This window comes from Pinus tabuliformis, chromosome X (assembly GCF_031772625.1).
Source record: "Pinus tabuliformis cultivar Carrire ecotype Pingquan chromosome X, CPIR1, whole genome shotgun sequence".
In the NCBI taxonomy this organism is placed as follows: domain Eukaryota; kingdom Viridiplantae; phylum Streptophyta; class Pinopsida; order Pinales; family Pinaceae; genus Pinus; species Pinus tabuliformis.
Genome location: NC_142308.1, coordinates 160,633,478 through 160,650,784, shown reverse-complemented (window position 1 = coordinate 160,650,784; position 17,307 = coordinate 160,633,478).

Genomic DNA, 17,307 nt, shown 5'->3' with positions numbered 1-17,307 from the left:
TATCTATCTCTCAATGATCTCCTTCAACATGTAACATTTTTTTTGTAAATTGGTTTTGTATTGCCTGACAAAAAAATTTAAGCAGATACATTAGCTATATAACCATCATAATCATGTTCAGTTGGGAGTGGCCTCAACTTACCTAGAGGGAAACCAGGTAATTTTTGGCCACCTCTGATATAAAGTAATTGTTCCAAAATTCAAAAATCTTAAGTGTCATAAGAAAAATAAAAGCATCAATAGTCTCCTTTGATATGTAACATTATTTGAACTTTTCTTCAAATAATTCTCATATTACCTTTAAAATATCCATCTCCAACTGAGGTAATAGTGTTTTCCACCATAGCAATGCACTTCCTTTTAATTGAAATACACCCATATTATCCTTCATATTTGAGGTGTAATCACTCAAGGTGAAGCACATGGCCATGTTTTCCAGCCATGCATATGCATCTTGTCCCTCCATGGACCCCAAAAAATATGGAAACTTTACCTTTTCTAGTTCCTTACACACATTGTTTCTTATTGGATTCTGGGACCCTTCATTTAGTGTAGTAGATCCTCTTTCTTCTTATACCAAATATTTTATTAATTTCATTGTCATGTGTTGAAATGATCTCATTAAGTTCAAAACCTCTCCAACAATAATCTATTCCCATGTTGCATTGTGCTACACATCATTGGCTACAGTGATAGGAGTTGGTTGTCATGGTGGTGCCACATTGTGCCCTCTAATAGCCCTACTCCTTCCTTCTCCTCTTCTAACCATGATTACCTATTCCAACCAATCATCAATAAAAATTGTTAATTCAAAGGGTCTGATGCCTTTACGGTTGCATAATGTAGGTTTTAACCCTATACAAAAATTACCTACATATGAATTCTAAAAACAGAAAATAAACAATGATGAGAGCATAAAACATACAACAGATATACACAAGGATTTTCCCCTAGATTCCAAAACTGGGACTACCAAATTGATTTTTCATTATATTATGTTCAATTTTACAATACATATATATACATGCCAAAGCATCCATAAACCCCAATCCATTAACCCTAGATTATAACATAACCGTAGTTCCCTTGACCGAATCTACAAAATACCATGGGAAGAAAACCAACATGCCCAAAACCATGTGTGAAAACCACGCACAAAACCATAGGTAGGTCCTCCCACCCAATATAGGGTCCAAAACAATTTTGCCCAAGGCGTTGTCCCAAACCCCATAGAGGGGGGCTACCATCCCCCTCAAACTCCCTGACAAGGGGGGTTGTTGCCCCCCCGTGAGCCCCCTGCTGTGCCCGACACAACAAATGGGGAGCTAGCCACCCCCCTATAACCCCTCGGCTTCACTACTGGGGCTAGTCGTGGAAAGAATATAACATACACCCAACATTCTCCCACTTTTTTTCTTTCCAGAAGGGGGGCATAGGAGAGCTTAGTCATTGGTCCAGCCCCGCAACACCCATTGTTTCTCTATACCAAGAGAAATTCTCAGTGCTCACATACTTTGTAAATGCATCTATAATATTATTCAAAGTGTCCAACTTTACCAGCAACACCTTTTTTTCCTCAACCATATCCCTTACAAAGTGATATTGAACATCAATGTGCTTTGTCTTTGAATAATAAGCAGGGTTCTTTCCCAAGAAAATTGCACTTTGACTGTCACGGTCTATCCTTATAGCTCGCTATACTAACCCCATACTTGAACACAATCTATGCAACCAAACTTCTTCCTTTATTGCATGAGTGGCTGCCATGTATTCTGCCTCTGTAGTTGAAAGTGCCACTACAAATTGTCTCTTACTCATCCAACTGACTGCACCTCCAAATAGGTTAAACACATACCCACTTGTAGATATTCTCTGATCCAAATATCCAACCTAGTCTACATCAACAAAGCCATGGATGTCCAAAACTCTATCCAATCTTGGTCTTTCTTGGTAGCACTAACCATAATCACTAGTGCCACACAAATACTTGAAAACCCACTTCATTGTTGTCCAATGCTTCTTCCCTTGTTTTGACATAAACCTGCTCAATACTCCCACTGCATGTGAAATTTCTGGTCTAGTCCATACCATTGAATACATCAGGCTACCAACTACACTTGCATATGGAACACGGGACATGTCCTCTTCCTCTTCTTGTGTCGTGGGACATTGTTCAACAGATAACTTTATAGGTCCTACAGGAATTGGAAACTTCACTGGTTTACTATCCTGCATATTAAACCTCTGCAATATTGTCTTGAAATACTTCCTCTGGTTTAACCATAGCTTCCTCTTTCTCCGACATTGTTTAATTTCCATGCCCAAAATATAGTTTGCAGCACCAATATATTTCATGTCAAATTTGGAGGACAATTGGGTCTTCAATTCCTAGATAATTTCTTTGTTATTTCCAATCAGCAACATATCATCCACATACAAGACCAAATAAATAACACAGTCACCAATTAATTTAAAATACACACAATGTTTTTTGTTGCGTCTAGTGAAGCCAATCCCCCATATATATGTATCAAATTGTTGATACCACATCCTTGGTGATTGTTTTAACCCATACAGAGACTTTTTTAACCTACATATCGGTTCTTTCGTACCCTTCACCGCAAAGCTGTCGGGGTTTTTCATGTAGATCTCTTCTTCCAGATCCCTGTGAAGAAATGTTGTCTTCACATCCATCTATTCTACCTCAAAATCAAAAGTAGCAGCAACAAATAAAAGTAATCTAATAGAATCTACCTTGATAACAGGAGAAAAATATCACCAAAATCAATTCCCAACACTTGGGAATAACCTTTTTCTACCAACCGAGCTTTGTATTTCTTCACCTTGCCTTCTGCATTCATCTTCTTCTTAAACACCCATTTTCTTCCAATGGGTTTCCTTTCAGCTAACAACTCCACCAAATCCCAAGCCTCATTTTTTTGTAAAGATGTCATTTCATCAACCATGGCCTCTTTCCAGAGTTTTCCATCCTATGAATCTACTACTTCCCTGACAGTTCTGGGATCATCATCAGTAATAGATAAAGAAAATTTTGAACAGAAAGCAGCTGGACTATACTTTTCTGGTTGCCTTCTTTCTCGAACTAATAATCTCACAATTGGAGTTTGTGGCTCTTCATCTTTTGATTCCTCTTCTATTGTAGAGTCTAATTCCTCCTCCTTTAGCTCAAACTCTATCTTCTCAGGTCCCTTTGGTAGGATTTCATGTTTAATAACATCTTTCACCTCTCTAAACACCACATCATGGTTGTACACAACCTTTCTTGTTTATGGGTTCCAAATCTTATAACCTTTTAAACCATCCTTATACCCAATAAAGATGCATCTTTCATATTTACTATCCAACTTGGTTCTTTTCTCCTTTAGAACATGTACATATGCATGTAGGAATTTACAGGGTAAGTTCCTCAGAAAGAACACCAAAAGAAACCACTCACAAATGGATCACAGATCAATACACCAATATTCTTGACGTGGTTAAAACCCTCAAAGAGGGAAACATTCCACATCCTAAGGGAAACAGTGTCGGAATATCCTAACATCCCCCCTTAAGAACAACTTGGGATAGGATTGAAGGATGTACAAATATGACACAATAGGAGAAGGAAGGAGGCATTAGAGCCCATCCCCCCTTAGTGACAACTTCCTGAACTCCAACCATATTGAAGTTTAGTAAACTTCGACTCTGTGAGAGCCTTTGTAAAGATATCTGCAACTTGATCATCTGTTGAACAATATTTCACTTCAAGAACATGGTCATGAATGAGCTTTCTGATGAAGTGCATGTGTAGTTCAATGTGTTTGTTGCGCTGATGTTGGACTAGATCTTTGCATAGTTGAATGGCACTTTGATTATCACACCAAAGTGTAGTCGGATGTTGTTGCAGAAAGCCAAACTCTAACAGGGTCTGGCGAAGCCACAGGGCTTCCTTACTAGCTTCTACGGCACCACGATACTCTACTTCTGCTAAAGAAAGATAAATGGCACTTTGTTTCTTACAAGCCCATGTAATAGGTCCTGAACCAAGAGTGAACACATAACCTGCAGTAGACTTCTGATCATCAGGGTCACCAGCCCAATCAGAATCAGTGAAACCAACCAATAGAGGAGATGCTTATGCATTGTAATGAATCCAAAACTAAATTGTACCTTGAACATAACGAAGTATTATTTTAGATGCTTTCCAATGACTTTCATGTGGGTTTTGCATAAACTGAACAATAAGGCCAACAACAAAGGAAAGGTCAGGACGAGTATGGGTCAGATACAAAAGTTTTCCTACAAGTTGACGGTACAAGGTAGCATCAACTTCAGGGGAAGTACAAGTGATTGAAAGTTTGGCTCCAAACTAAAAGGGAGAAGGGGCTGGCTTACAGTCTTCCATGTGAAAATGGCGTAGAAGATCACATGCGTACTTGGACTGGGAAAGGGAAATACCTTCCTTGGATTGCAAGACATGAAGACCAAGAAAATAATGCAAGTGTCATAAGTCTGTCATTTCAAACTTCTATTTAAGGCTGGACTTCACATTGTTTATAAGGTTGGGATCAATACCAGTAAGGATAAGATCGTCAACATAAATAACAAGAATGATAAGAGACTTGCCCACTTTCTTGGTGTAGACAATATTGTCATAATAACACCTAGAAAAGCTAGTTTTTAAAAGAAAGCTATCCATTTTGGCATACCAAGCCCGAGGGGCTTGCTTGAGACCATAAAGGGATTTCTTAAGCTGACATACAAGGATAGAGTCTGTTTGTATAAAGCCAATAGGTTGTTCCATATAGATTTTTTCATGCAAGTCGCCATGCAAGAAGGCAGATTTAACACCCATCTGATGGACTTCCCATTTGAAAGAGGCAGCAAGGGAAAGAACAAGGTGGATGGAGTTCATTTTGGCAACAGGGGAGAAAGTTTCAGTATAGTCAATGCCTTCAAATTGTGAAAAACCCTTAGCAACAAGAAGAGCTTTATGTTTATCAACTTTTCCATCTGGTCCATACTCGGTTCTGTAAACCCATTTGCATCTAACAATTTACGTCCCTTTGGAAGAGGAACAAGATCCCATGTATCATTTGCCAATAATGAACGATATTCTTCATTCATAGTTGCGTCCCAATCTGGATGGCCTGAAGCTTCTGCAAAGGTGTCAGGATCATAATTCGTTGAAGCTTGAGCCAATAAAGAGGAGGCTCTATCGAACTGAGAACGTATACGTCGTTGATCTGTAGGATCACCAGCAAGAGCACCTGCTGCATCTCGAGTAGCACAGACCCATTTTGGAAGATGAGGAGCTGAAGGAGGATCTTGAGAAGGTGGGGGAGGATTGTCATCCTCACTGTCATCATCTGAAGAATAAATATTTTCAGAAGTAGAAGGGATAGAGAGAGGTGGCACATCCGCCGAACTAGGCTCATAGGTCAATATATTTTCAGCAAACTTTACATCTCTTCTAATGATAACACTTTTGGACTTAAGTGGAATAAGTCTATATCCTTTGACATCTTCAGAATATCCAACAAAATACATTTTTCACACTTAGGTTCTAAAGCTTTATGTTTCTCATCTAGAATATGGGTCCATGTTTCACTTCCAAAAACACGAAAGTGACTTACATCTGGTTTAATTCAGCTCCATGCTTCTTCTGGAGTAATATTCTTTAAAACCTTAGTAGGAGTGCAATTTACTATGTAATTTGTACAGTTAATTGCTTCTGCCCAAAAATTAAGACTAAGTCCTTTAGATTGAAGCATAAAATTAGCCATTTCCTTTAACGTGTGATTCTTCCTTTCAGCTACACCATTTTGTTGTGGAGTATACGGAACATTATGTTGCATTTGAATTCCATTCTCAGTGCAAAAGTTGATGAATTTGTTGTTAACATATTCTCCGCCATTATCAGATCTTAGCTTAAGAATTTGATGTCCAGATTGTTTTTCAACAAAGGCCTTAAAGGCCAAGAACATGTTAAATACTTCACTCTTGAGTTTTAAGAAGTATACCCAAGTGCGTCTGGAGAAATCATCAATGATAGTTAAAAATACTTGTAGCCAAAGAATGAAACAACTAGAAGTGGACCACATAAATCACTAAGCACAATCTGTAAAGGGGCAGAGGTGTGCCAAGAGGCACGTTTTTCAAAACTATCCTGATGATGTTTTCCGAGTACACATCCGGAACAAACACCATCTCTGCAAGATACCATTGGAAGGCCTGTCACCATATTTTATCTACATAGATTCTGAAGGGAGCGATAGTTTAAGTGACCAAATCGCTCATGCCAAAGTTTGCTCACTTCATCATTATGAGAAATAAATACCGAGGGAAGATTTGATGACCCAAAATTGTTAAACTTATACAACCTTCTAGAATCATCAGCAATGCTAGTAGCTAAAATCTGTCTAGGATCTCTTAGGTCCTTAATTACAACATCGTGAGGTGAAAATTCAACGATTTTACCTTCACCTGAATGAGTTATCTGATATACAGATAGAAGGTTGCAGGATAAGCTTGGAACACATAATACATCATTAAATTGACCATTGTCTAGATGAACAGTTCCAATCCCGACAACACTACTTCTCAATTGCTTCAATCACTAGATTATCTCAAGACAACGTAAACACGGTTGCACCAAGATTTCAGCAATGAAAATCCTTGCACCACACTACACCATTGTCCAATGCACCATCCTGCACCAAGACTTTAGCAATGACAATGCTTGCACCACACTACACTACTATCCAATGCACCATGTTGCACCAAGACTTCATTAATGACAATCCTTGCACCACACTACACTATTGTCCAATGCACCATGTTGCACCAAGACTTCAGAAATGACAATCGTTGCACCAATAAGACTTCAATGATTCTTTAATATTACTCTGATATATGGTATGTTTCTTCAATGCCTCATATTCTAGTCTACCTTCAAATTTCTCCAATGATTCCCTTTTCAAAAATCCCTTTAACAAATCCCTTCAAGGAGTCATCCACGGGTCTTGGTTACACCATAGGTTTGAGCTTAATGCTTCAAGCATTGATTGTTTGAGCCTCCACAGAAATATAATTGAACCACTCCATAGTTATCTAAGCCTTCATCGAGCCTTCCAAAAGTTTTATTATCTCATCAATCCTCCACTATCATTTCTGATCTCCAAGCAAAGATCATTGGTCTTCACTACAAGTATCTTCCATAGATGACTATAGGTTAGAGGCACATAAGCATAAGTCCAAGCCATTTTCTAATCTGAAAAGGAATGTTGCTCTACTATAGTCAAGGGTCAAATTTATTTGGTGAGGAGTTCTGTAACACTGGTCTGAGCTGCACCAAAACCAAGACTGAAGTGTTGTAAGTGATCTAAGTTAATCAATCAAAGATGTGAAGTGGTCCGAGAGTTAAACTTCTTGTCATAGGTCTGAAGATTAAAATCTTGTGCCTAATCCATTGTTGTAGACCTTATCTGCACTCTAAATATAGCAATCCACAATCAATTAGTCTGCAACTCAATCCATAACATGGCTGGTATAGTCCCTTAGTTCACAAGATGTGAATTGTACTGTTCCTTATCTTTTTCACCAAATTCCTTGTCCAATCTGAGGTCCAAAAATCTTCTATATATATACTCATTTCGTTCATGACTTGAATGGTCACGTCATAAAGGTAGGCCAACTTAAATTTACACTTTCAGGTTCGCTTGTTAGCCAGAAATTATACCTTAACTTAAAAAATCAATAACTTTCTGACCGCTTGGAATTTCGGGACATGTAATAGCTCGTTGGAAAGGAAAAATTATTCTATTTAATATGGTGTAGGTATCATGGAAGAATTAATCCTCTAAGGTATAAAAAAGGATTTTTTAATGTGATTGATCTTTATGAGTGCAAAAATATAGGACAGCAACATTCTTTCATAGATGGGCTTCTTCTTCATGGATGATTCCTTCATTAATTGTCTTCACAATTCATGTTCTTATCTTCTTCAATGTAGGGCCACCGTCACTATTCCCTTGATCATGTTCATGTCTTCATGTCATTATGTATTTGCCCTGTTCATGTTCTTGATTTCCTTATTACTTAACTTCTTCAACATAGGGTCATCATCATAGTCCAGTCTTCCAATGTAAGATAATTCATCATAAGTAAGATAAGTCATCATAGTCTAGGCATAGAGGGTAGTCTTCCAATTATTAGTCATCATCATGGCCCATATTAGAGGTAGAACATGTCATCATGTGGTGTCATCATCATGTATATTTTCTAGACCTTCATCAAGTGCAGTGATATGGTAATCCTTCATTATGATCATCAAGGTACAAGATTGTTACTTCATTTGTCTTGATATCTTAACAAGATCTATAGTCATCCTCTGGCATATTAAAGAATATTTTCCATCCCGGTCACTGGCATATTGGCAATCAACTATTGACATCAATGAAAAACTATATTAACAATCTCCCCCTTTGTCATTGATGGAAATATTCTTTCCCTTTCAAATATTCTCTCCCCCTTTGACATCAATGGCAAACGGGGTGTCCAAGAACTCCCCCTTTCGAGCTACTTATTTTCTTCACAAATAGTAGATCTTCATGGGTATGCTACTCCCCCTATCATGGTGCTCTTCTTTCTGGAAATGTGGTCCATGATAGATGTGCTTACATTCCTTCATGTGATGAACCAACTCCCCTTGTCTACATGACCTGCTCTAGCTCATGAAATATTACCTGCTTAGTGATCAAGTGGAAGAGATCTTCAATAGTAGTTCATGGATTAATAAGGGATCATGTTCTTCAATGGAAATTCTCTCGAGAGATGATCTATCAAAGGATGATTATCCATGTGGCTCATCAAGGATTTCATCAGGCCCATTCACGGATAGCTTTTGCAAGAATGCTTAATCATCATAAGCTCCCCTTAACTGTATGCATGGTCTTCCTTTTGGCAGAGTCTCCCCATCAAATACTCGGAATATCAAGGATGGCTTCATCAAGTCAACAACATATGTTGTTGGCTAGAGTGTTCAAGGGACTTCCGGATTCAATTTGCTTCCTTCTCCATACTTGTATAACTTTCTTCTCTGGCATGGTTCTTCCTTGTGTAGGGGCCCAAGTCAAGTTACAATCACGTGACATATGTCCAATGTTATGAGACTTGAAGAACTCTATGTTGTTCATGAATAATAATTCATGACTTCTTCTTGCAAAATTGCTTCTCAAAGATTGACAGGGACCATTATATTTATCTTTGTGATATGCTCTACAATATTTTTCCATGTGCCCAAAGTTTGTATAAGAATAGAAATAACCAAGAAATATACTTTGGTACCTGGGAGAAGAAGATTTCCTTGATGTACTTCTGAATTATTTTTGCCTCAATGGAATCCTTTGATGATAACCATTGCTTCTTGCACCATTGACACCATCTACATTTCTTCTTGGAGTAGGATTTCTTTCATAGTTGTCTTGACTCTTCTCCTTGCCTTTGTTGGAACTGGGAGTATCAACATCTCTTTCTAGCTTCCTCACATCCTTGTTGTTTGAAGTATTATCATACTTTCTTGAGGATTCACGTGCATAGCCAAGACCTGATTTATCAAGGGGAGACCTTTGATGACTTAGGATGTCATATAGGGTTTGAGAACTTTCCAAGTTCTTATTCAGCAAGTCAACTTCCTTTTTAAGAAATACAATTTCTTCCTTCACTTTCTTGCATTCTTAATCCCTCTTTGATAGAAGTATCTCCATTTCTTCCTTCATCTTAGTTGCTTCACATGATTGGACCTTAAGAGAAGTGATTTCTTATTTTAATTTGGTGATGTCATCATCGTTTTCTTCTAGTTGGCATATCATGGTGTTTCTCTCCTTTTCTACTTCATCAACTTGTCCTTCTATGAATTTTAAAGCTTCCATCAACTTCTTAGATACTTGTGCGTGTTTCCTTGCTTCTTCTAGTTGAGATCTAAGGGAGGCTACCTCTTCCTTGTATTGACCAATCTCTGCTTCAAGTTTGTTCAAGCTCTTGTGCCTTTGTTCAAGGTGGCTTGACAAGGTATCTTCCCATTTCTTTGCCTTATCCAATGTATTTTCCATGGATATGACTTCTTCATGATGCTTTCTCTTGTTTTGATGACATTATTCCTTAAACTTGGTGAGCTCCACATCTCTTTCTTGTACTTGAAGCTTGACAAGGTCAAATTCCTTCCTTGTCTTGTCCTGGTCACCAACTTGCACTTTCTTCTTAAGTTCCTCGCTTTCCTTTTTCAAATTGTTAATCTCTTCCATAGCCATAAGTTTAGTGAGGAGATCTTCTTAAAAATCTTCTTTATTCTCTTCATCTTCTAGGTCTTCTTTAGCCTTTATGTCATCACTCTTGTCTTCAGCTTCCTTTATGGGCTCTAGATTTCCTTCTCGTTTTCCATCATTTTCTTCACCAGAGATCATTGTCAATGCTCCTTTTGAGTGAAGATCATGAAGTTTATACCATATGCCTTTTGCTAACGAACATTTTTTAAAATTGGCCTTCATAGAATCAAGTAGCCCATTTAAGATTTCTTTCATAGTTACTGGTTTGGAACATTGACCAACACCTGCGGGTTTTGGTGTAACGGAAAACCTCTTCGTGGATTATGTTTAAACCATTCATGAGAGAAGCTTATGTAAATTTTCATTCTTTTATTAATAAATTGCCTGAAGTGGCCGTGTTGGCTCAGGCCATGGATTGTTTCCCTCTTTGAGGGTTTTAACCACATCAATAATACTGGTGTATTGATCTGTGATCTGTTTGTGAGCGGTGTCCTTTGGTGTTCTGTCTGAGGAACTTACCCTGTAAATTCCTACAATTTCTCTTGTATTATGTTCCTTGGATTCTCCATCCATCATGCTATCAACAATCACCGATTTCCAGACTTCAATGCCTTGAGTCTTTAATAAATTCCTCATTCTTACCTCCCATATATCAAAGTTTCCATAAACAATGGAGCCTTCACAAATTGATTGACTTCAATTTTGGTGGTTGAGGGAGACACATCTTTAGGAGGATTAGAGACTTTATTCCTTGGCTTCACCATTTGTGTTCTAATCATCAACCTTCAAGTTGTTAGGCTTTGAGTGAAGGTACTGGCTCTGATACCAATTGTTGGAAATACTAAGAGGGGGGTGAATCAGTATTTCTTTTCAATTGTTACTTTTACCAGTTAGATCACTTATATTTAGAACACAAAATGAACAATAGGAATAAATTATTTTATTAATATAATCTTTACAATGAATCAAGTACAATATAGATAGGGCTCCAACCCTAGATGAAGACACCCAAGCTCCAACCTGGGATGTGCCAAGCACCTACTTGGACTTTCCAAGGCATCGACCTTGTCAATTCTGAGGCACTGACCCCAAGGATTCCAATCCTACATCTTCTTCTTCAAGCACCGACCTGGATTCTTGAGGACTCCGATCCTCTAGGGCTCTGATCCTATCTTCTCCAAGGCACCAACCTTGAGTTTATGGTCACCTACCCAAAGGACACCAATCCTTCCTTGTTTCTTTACTAAAGTTGTTAGTTCAAGAATGCTTCATTTCACCAATCTACACCATACCGCACCATCTCCACTTCTTTATCAATATTGCACCAAAGTTTGCACCATGACTTCTCCACTGCTTCAATCACTACATTATCTCAAGACAACTTAAACATTGTTGCACCAAGATTTCAGCAATGACAATCCTTACACCACACTACACCATTGTCCAATGCACCATGTTGCACCAAGACTTCAGCAATGACAATCCTTGCACCATACTACGCTATTGTCTAATGCACCATGCTACACCAAGACTTCAGCAATGACAATCCTTGCACCACACTACTCTACTGTCCAACGCACCATGTTGCACCAAGACTTCAGCAATGACAATCCTTGCACCAATAAGACTTCAATGATTCTTTAATATTACTCCAATATATGGTATGTTCCTTCAATGCCTCATATTCAAGTTTGCCTTCAAATTTCTCTAATGATGCACTTTTCAAAAATCTCTTTAACAAATCCCTTCAACAAGTTATCCACAAGTCTTGGTTACACCATAGTTTTGAGCTTAATGCTTCAAGCCTTGACTGTTTGAGCCTCCACAGAAACATAACTGAACCACTCCATAGTTATTTAAGCCTTCACCGAGCCTTCCAAAAGTTTTATTATCTCATCAATCCTCCACTATCCTTTCTGATATCCAAGCAAAGATCATTGGTTTTCACTACAAGTATCTTCCGTAGATTACTATAGGTCTGCGGCACATAAGCATATGTCCAAGCCAATGTCTGAGCTCAAAAGGAACACTTCTCTACTATAGTCAAGGGTCAAATTTATGTGGTGAGGAGTTATGTAACCCTGGTCTGAGCTACACCAAAACCAAGACTGAAGTGTTGTAAGTGATCTGAGTTATTCAGTCAAGGATATGAAGTGGTCTGAGAGTTAAACTTCTTGTCATAGGTGTAAAGATTAAACTCATGTGCCTAATCCGCAGCTGCAAACCTTATATGCACTCTAATTACAACAGTCCACAATCAATCAGTCTGCAACTCAATCCATAACACGGTTGGTATAGTCCCTTACTTCACAAGATGTGAACTGTATTGTTCCTTATCTTTTTCACTGAATTCCTTGTCCAATCTGAGGTTTGAAACTCTTTTATATATACTCATTTTTTTTATGAATTGAATGGTCACGTCATAAAGGTAGGCCGACTTGAATTTACACATTTAGGTCGACTTGCTAGCCAGAAATTATACCTTAACTTAAAAAATCAATAACTTTCTGACCTCTTGGAATTTCGGGACGTGTAATAGCTTGTTGGAAAGGGAAAATGATGGTGTAGGTCTCATGGAAGAATTATGCCTATAAGATAGCAAAAATTATTTTTTAATGTGACTGATCTTTATGAGTGCAGAAATATAAGACAGCAACATTTTCATAGATGGGCTTCTTCTTCATGGATGATTCCTTCGTTAATTGTCTTCACAATTCATGTTCTTGCCTTATTCAATGTAGGGCCACCGTCATTATGCCCTTGACCATGTCCTTGTCTTCATGACATTATGTCTTTTCCCTCTTCATGTTCTTGATTGCCTTATTACTTAAGTTCTTCAACATAGGGTCATCATCATAGTCCAATCTTTCAATGTAAGATAAGTCATCATAGTCTAGGCATAGAGGGTAGTCTTCCAATTATTAGTCATCATCATGGTCCATATTAGAGGTAGAACATGTTATCATGTGGTGTCATCATCATGTATATTTTCTAGATCTTCATCAAGTGCAGTGATATGGTAATCCTTCATTATGATCATCAAGGTACAAGATTGTTACTTCATTTGTCTTGATATCTTAACAATAGCTATAGTCATCCTCTAGCATCTTCAAGAATATTTTCTATCCCGGTCACTAGCAGCCATATTGACTATCAACTATTAACATCAAGGACAAACTGGATTAACAGTTCCCCTCATTGTCTTTCAAGACAATTCCTTCTTCTTCCAATTCTAATTTTGCATAATTAATATGTAGTCTTTGGCTTATTATCCTCTTCTCCAACAAATTAAGCTCCTCATACAATTCAGCAAAACCATCTTGAATTGTATTTGTAAGATCCATGCAATATCCATCACTTGGATATTCCACCAACCACTCTTCCAAAATGTCCATCTTTTCTCTTGTGCTTCCTTTCTCTGGAATAAGACTTTCATTTAGTATTCCAATGATTGGAATCTCCTTGAGTATGTCTTCATGAAGTATCTCTTCATCCTTTATAATCTTCTCAACATTATATTCTTGAAGAATTTCCGCATCATCGTCATCCTTCATGGAAACTTCTAATAATTGTCCATCTCTAATATCTGCGAACACATGCTTAAGAAAAAACTCTTCGATCTCAGCCATCTCCTCCAACAACTTCATTTCTTCATCAACCTACATAAGAACATCATATAAGTGTCATTCATCACCTACAACCATACACAAAGTGTCAGATTCAAAAATATGAGGCTTCTCATTTGATGCCTTAGCCACCACATCTCCATGTTGAACTGAATTAGTTAAATAGTTCATCAAACTATGAATAAATTCTTCCTCAACATCTCTAGCTTCCTCTTCATCAAGGAATAATCCTTGTTCAAAAACACACATTTTATATTCAATTGTTTTGAGTTCTTCCTTCAATCTGACATACAGCCTTTGCCTTAACTTCATTTGCAATGAATGCCATCTCACCTTCTTCTTCTTCATTGTCCAACCATATCTCTAGTCTTCCTCATATTCCTGTAGCAACTCCACTAGTACACTAAGATGTACTTTCAATTCAGCCATTTCCCTCTTGAATTCCTCATCACTCATTTTCTTCATGCCAGTTGTCTTGGCACTTCTTTTCATCTGATTGTGACTTCTCTCTGAACCCACTATATGAATATCAATAGCCATCTTTACCTTTTCCTTTTGTGAACACTCCTTGTTCACCTATGAGCTACAACAAGCCTTCTCCATCTTGTAACAAGTCTACTACTTGTCACGGTACCAAGTTATCCTCTTGTTAACTCCTCTATCGTCTTCTTCCTTGGAAATTCTAACCACACTCGTTGTGGAACTACCTTTGGCAACTTCTACCCAACTTCTGCTTGTTGGAAGTTGTCCTTCTCTTGGTTCTCTATATTAGAACCTTCTCCTTTCAGAGCATGTTTTCTCCTCAACTTCAAAAGTTGTTAGGAAATTGCAATTTCACCTGCTCATCTTCTCTTTAGAGAACTTATGTTGTCCACATTTTAACAATTTAATTTTCCATTGGGTTTTATCACAAATTACTTCACTTGAGAGATTTGCATGCTCCCTCTTTCTTTGTCATAGCTTCACTTGTTGTACATTGGTTGTTATCAACAACTCTCCTTCTCTTCTACCTACAAACACAAATTCTTTATGACCAAAATTAATATAAAAACACCATATCCATCTTTATAAGGTTTGTGCCAAGATCTTATCCTCACCAGTCTTCCTTTGATTCACTCCACTGAACCAATTATTTTCCAAGAGCACACCTACTCTGTAATTTTTCAAAATAATCCCTCTAAAAAAAATACCAACTCTTTCAATCTTTTGTAGTCATCTCCAATCTCCAAAGAGTATTCGGCTCTTATACCACTTGATGCAAGAAAAATTGAATTTTCCCTGCAAAGTTCAAATTCTCAATCTAGATTACATGCACAGATTTCATTATTTACTCTATTTCACAAAGCATTTAAAATAACACACACAATAATACAAAGAGTCATACACAAAACCTTTGGCAAATTTCATTTCCATTAGACAAAGGAAAATTGTACATGCATAAACTCATAATCATACATTCCTCTCTTGGCCTGATTCTACATTCATTTGGCCATTTGTTTTCTCTTTTGACTTACAATATTTATAATAACATATACAAACATGTTGGAAATATTGAGAGGGGGGGTGAATCAGTATTTCTTTTCAATTATCATTTTTATCAGTTAAAAACATTTATGTTTGGAACACATAAATAGATAACGGGAATAGATGCTTTTATTAATATGATCTCTGCAATAAATCAAGTACAATATATATATATATATATATATATATATGGTTTCAATCAGTTTCCAAGCACCAACTTGGACTCTTTGTGAGGCTCCAACCTCCAGAGCACCAACTATGTCTTGTCAAAGCACCAACCTTGAATTTAAGAGCACCAACTCCCAGGACACCAATCCTTTCAGTTCTGAGGCACCAACCTCAAGGGCTCCAACGCTTTGCTGTAAACTTTTTGGATCTATTTGGTTGTAATTCTCTGCTCCCAACCCTGCTGGACCTATGACTTACTTTTGTCCTCCTGTTCCTTCCACTTCTGCCAGAACTTCGGCTTCCTTTTTTTCTTACAGTTCGCCAGCAACAACCACTTTTTTTTTTCTGTTATATAAGCCTGATATGCTAACCTTTGGCTTCCTCCTTGCTTGCTTGAGCTTCGACTTCCTCAACGCTCGCTCAACCTTCGGCTTCCTCAACGCTCGCTTGACCTTTTGGATTCCCTCCTCCAGTCGCTTTAGCTTCCTCTGCGCTTGCTCGTCCATCTACGCTCACTTGATTCTTCGGCTTCCCGGTCCATGGCTTCCTCTGTCAACAGAGAGGTCCCACATGCCACGTCACTATCCAATCACAATCACAACTTTCTGGAGGTCTTTTATAAGTCGTGCCTATACCATCGTCGATGGTCGATTGCTCCTACTGGATGCAATATTATATAGAACTTTATCGCAATCAGAGGTTTGCACATAACATGGCCAATTCCCCTTCTTTCGACACAGCGGACGTGATATAACATTAGGGCGTGTTATAATAGTTGTCCTCATTTAGGACCATCGATTTCTTCTGTATTAGATCCGACGATCAACACTCGGTCCGATCAACACAATCCATCAGAATCTTGTTGCACCGTACATCTCTTCTCTTCAGATCTAACGGTCCCTACTTAACCTGATCAACCCAAAAAAAATCGTCCGTTGATCCTTCGTCGTCGATCAACACCGCATTTGATCCAACGCTCGACAACGATATCGGGTGAGCTACATGCACGAGGATTACTCGCCCGATAAAGCGGTTTCCTCTCTCCTCCGGCATGCGATGTGTCAAATGCTTAATGGAATCAAGTGACTCCCTCCTATTACCACTTACCACTTATGTTCAACCCGATAAACTATTTCCGCTTATAAAACCGCCTTTCTCTTTGACTAACACCCGAGCTATTTAGCACCCAATGACCGTAGATCTTCTACCAACAATGGCTATGATGGCTCCTCCAATTTCCTCATCCGTTGATACTTAAATTAATATTCGTCGTTCATTTCTTTGACTTTACGCTGCGCGACTTAATCTTGGCCGCTCATTACAAACAATCTCATCCATTGATCTCCAAGATCCAACAGTTCCTGTGCATTCAATCTTCATTTGTCTCCTCACTTTGACTTTGATTCATTTCTTCAGTGTTTTTCTTGTGGTTTCGGGTTTTCTTCAGGGTTTCGGCCTTTCACTTTTCTGCTGCTCAACTCTCTCTGAGCCTTCCTTCTGCAAATTCATACATCGCTGATTCTCTCTAAGCTTCACTCTGATTCTTCAACCAGATTCAAAGACCCATTATGATTCCTCTGTCTTCTTCTCCTCTTTTTGTTTCGTTGAATTCTGCCTGCGCACAACAACTAATGACCTCTTTTCTTCCAATGACCTCTTCTTCT